Source organism: Bactrocera oleae, chromosome 5 (assembly GCF_042242935.1).
Source record: "Bactrocera oleae isolate idBacOlea1 chromosome 5, idBacOlea1, whole genome shotgun sequence".
NCBI lineage: Eukaryota > Metazoa > Arthropoda > Insecta > Diptera > Tephritidae > Bactrocera > Bactrocera oleae.
Window position 1 is genome coordinate 26,851,807 of NC_091539.1, and position 4,599 is coordinate 26,856,405.

Genomic DNA, 4,599 nt, shown 5'->3' on the forward strand with positions numbered 1-4,599 from the left:
TCAAATTTGGTATCTTCTTCACTTATATAAAATATCATTTACTTAGACTTAATTTTTCTGCTATATTTTAGTTCGCGTCAGCCAAAATTATATTAAAAGCAGCTTCATATGAGATACATGTGATATCAATTTAACCTAAGAAATTAATTTTATTATACATTGAGTTGATGTGGAAAACGTCAACCAGAAGATCGGAATTCATTATATTAGGGATATAAAGTTTAGACTATGGTCTATACTAATTCCATTCTAATTCAACGCTTAGCCACATAATTTCTTGTTCATTTAATTTCATTAAAATATTACATTTTGAAAAATCTGAACGGTTTAAAGTCAAGTGGAAATTATTGACCCGATTTAATCTATTTTTGTCCATACCACATACTAATAACATGCCACGTACTAATAAAATGCTCCCTGAGTTTCATTAAGGCTCCTCACATACTATCACTAATATACATAAGTACAAAGATGTTTGAAAATCCTGATATTAGTTATATGGGGGCTAGGTTCAGTTTTCACCCAATTTTATCCATTGTAGGTGCGAAGATACCCTGTTATCAGAAAAACACACCCTCTAATTTTTGTTAAGATAACTCACATATTGGCCGATATATGCGGAAGTTTGAAAATCTTTATATTAAGTATATGGGGGCTAAAGGAAGTATTGACCCGATTCAACCCATTTTTAACATTCGGACATAATGTTATTAGGAAAGGAGTATGTCCAAATTTCAATTATATATCTCACACATTGACCGATATTTTCGGTAAAAAGTCTACAATAGGCACTGGTATACACATATTCGACACATAGGGACTTGAACACTTTTGGTTCGATTTGAACAGTTTTTGGTCATAAAGTGGAACACTTTAGAGGGATTATTCGTACAAAGTCTTATTCCGTTATATTATTTGGTGCTTTATTTGTAGACTGGAATGTGAAATATCAGATGGAATTTAAAATTGGGTTATATGGGAGTAGGCGTAGTTTTAGTCCATTCTTCCATTTTCGGACTGTAACATAGGAATGTGAGAATTATGTAATATACGGAATTTAGTTGAAATCTGTAGAGCATTTCCTGAGATATGCGGTTTCACCTAAAAGTGAGCGGTGTCACGCCCATCGTCCAATTTTGACACCGTCTCCTATAAAGCCCTCTTGTACCATCCTAGATGTAAAATTGTATGTTTCTGACGCTTTTAGTTATTGATTTATCAAACTTTAAATAGTTTTTAATAATACCGTTATATGGGGCGTGGGCGGGGTTATAATCCGATTTCACATATTTTCACACTATCATAAGAAGGGTTGACAGAATTTGTCATATGCAAATTTGGTTGATATAACTCTATTGGTTTGAAAGATATATGCAATGGACTTATTAGTGGGCGTGGCCACGCTCACTCTTTAAAGATTCTCAAACTACAGACCCTACTTAATGTAATTCGTTGTGCCCAATTTGAGTTCTGTATCTTAATTTACGGCTTAGTTATGGCACTTTATACGTTTTCGATTAATGGCGTTTTGTGGGCGTGACAGAGGTCCGATTACGCTCATCAACGAACTCGCCCTTATTTTTTTGCCAAGAAACATGTGTACTGAGTTTCATCAAGATATCTTAATTTTTACTTAAGTTACAGCTTGCAGACGGGCGGACGGACGGACAGACAGCACCACCATCAGATTTCAACTCGACTTATACTGATCATTTATATATGTACTTGTATATCTAACTCGATTATTTTTTGGTGATACAAACAACCGTTAGGTAAACAAAACTATTATGCTCTGTAGCAACATGTTGCAAGAATATAAAAACTCACAAGACCTGGATGACTTCTTTGCGAATATCGTAGTCTCCAGTAAATAAATAACATCTCCAATTTTTTTAGGTTTTCGATCCACAGCACAAAACACCGAGTTTTCAAATAAATCACAACAATACCAACAATGAAGATAAAAAAAAACAGCAATATACGCACATATGTAAGCAAATACCTGCAGCTCATTTACTCGCCACTGACCTTTACGGTTTGATATGATCTCAACGAACAAAACGCTTCTATGCAAATTGTTTACGCAGCAGCGTGGCAGCATTTATCAAAACGAACAAATCGCTGGGATTCAATTATTTAGTGCGAAATTCACAAGACGCAGACAAGCGTGCAAAATTTCCCCTGCTTTGTTGCTGTTCAATTGATATTTGGGAAATTGCACAAACGATCACAACGTTCGAACACAAACTAACAAGCCAAATGCAAACGTTCAATTGCACCCGCCCAAATATTAATTGCTGGAGGACAAATAATCCATGTTTTTGCTATTTGCATAAAAGTACAATACTTACGCCACACTCGTCCACTTTTATTTATACAGTACTTTTGGGCACAATACCTCAAATTTTGCATAATAAAAATTTGTGCCACACAATATATTTGCGAGGGATCATATCGAATGTTGCGTGCCGTTGATGCGTAGTGGATTAGAATATTAACTATGAGGATACGGTGGTTGTGGCATTTATCTCCACAGATGTATGTATGTACATGAATGCACGTATTCATGTGAAGAGCCATATGCACATAGAATATACATATATGCTCATACCAAGTTATTCGGACATGTGCAGTTAGTTAATTTTGTTGAGGAGGTAAATAACCAGGGGGATAACAAGGCATGTTTGACCAATTGCCAAATAAAAGGAATAAGAGGTTTAAAAGCGTGTCTTTTAGTTTTTTTATACTCTCGCAACCTGTTGCTACAGAGTATAATAGTTTTGTTCACCTAACGGTTGTTTGTATCACCTAAAACTAATTGAGTTAGATATAAGGTTATATATATAACTGACCAGGATGAAAAATTGAGATATCTTTATGAAACTTGGTATACATGTTTCTTAATACCGTAAGACGGTTGGTATTGCAGATGGACGTAATCGGACCACTGCCACGCCCACAAAACGCCACTAATCAAAAACAAATAAATTGTCATAACTAAGCATTAGGGAGGGGCATCTGCGGTTAACATTTTTTTTAAAAGTGGGCGTGGTTCCGCCTCTAATAGGTTTAATGTGCATATCTCCTAAGCTACTAAAGCTATAATAACAAAATTCTCTGAGAATGAATGTTTTTAGCACCTATCTACGGTGTGAAAATGGGTGAAATCGGGTGACAACCCCGCCCACTCCCCACATAACGGTACTGTTAAAAACTACTAAAAGCGCGATAAATCAAGCACTAAACACGCCAGAGTCATGGAATTTTATCTAACATATTTCTATGTTATAGTGCGAAAATGGGCGAAATCGGACTACAAGCACGCCTATTTCCCATATAACACCATTTTAAATTCCATTTGATTCTTTCACTTTCCAGTATCCAAATCAAGCAACAATGATTGAATCGCTGTAAAACTTTGCGTGAATAATGCGTTTAAAGTATGCCACCTTGTGACCAAAATTTTTCTAAATCGAATCAAAAGCCCCTAGGTACTGAATATGTGGACCCCAGTGCCTATAGTTGACTTTTTACCGAAAATATCGGTCAACATAGAACAAAGCGACAAGATCCACAAAGAAATCTAAAACGAGTATACCATTTAATTTTGCGAGAGTATAAAATGTTCGGTTATAGCCGAACTTAGCCCTTCCTTACTTGTTTAGGTTAAAAGGACAGTTTTCTTATCAACTGACCGTCGCTGTTATTGTTAAACAGAGACATATTCTATTTATATTGCTTACGTGTGTAAGAATGAAATAGCTGAATGCTTTAGTACTGTCACCACTGACAGACAAATAAATAGTAAAATGACTGTCAATGCAAATGGTTGTAAAAAAAAACGCTTATCAACACTAATCATCATTTTTCAACACTTATCTCTTTGCGCAAAAGCAACCCTGTCAAAAAGGGATGCTAAACTTTCATATAAGTTTCTCAACAACTACGAAAAACAATTTTACTGTTCTTCTTGCCACAAACGAAAAGTGTTGCACGCTTCAAAAACTCTTTTGGGCTTGGTGTTAAAAATATACATTTTTATGAAAGAGAGTCAAATGTACCTGTAATATATATACATACGTAAGTTAAATAAGTTTCAAATAAAACTATATATTCAGTTAGATCCCATTGGCATTTTTAAATTCAGAAATATCCACTGATTGGCGAAAGACGCACGCAGAGCTATTGAGAGGAGGAGATGGAATCAAGTGAAAATTTCTTTTCATATTTTATTATTTAATTATATTTTTTGTTGCATTCCTTTTTATATTTATGTATATTATTATAACTAATTTTGATTAAAAGTTTAAAATTTATTAAAGAAGTAAAAATTATATTATCTACTGCGCAAAAGAATTTTTACTTGTGATAGATTTACAGTCATAACTGACAAGTGGCAGCTACGATAGCTTTTCAGTCATAACTGACAATATTCAGTTTTGATGTATTTATGGGCAGCAACGACTCAGAATCTATTCCGAATACCCATGTGTTGAAGAAAGATGCTAACTCACACACATACGTTGCTTACATCATTTTGCACAAGGCTCTTAAGAATATGATAGAAACTTTATTCTGCGCGCTGACAAAATTTTTCAG

At 34.6% G+C, this 4,599-nt stretch overlaps 1 long non-coding RNA gene across 1 annotated transcript; it reads left to right on the forward strand.

The window, feature by feature from the left end:
• The first annotated feature begins 3,980 nt into the window (after positions 1-3,980).
• On the forward strand, positions 3,981-4,334 carry LOC138857461 (uncharacterized). Its single transcript, XR_011396553.1, has 2 exons — positions 3,981-4,080; positions 4,148-4,334. It is a non-coding gene; the product is annotated as an uncharacterized lncRNA (long non-coding RNA).
• Positions 4,335-4,599: the final 265 nt, after the last annotated feature.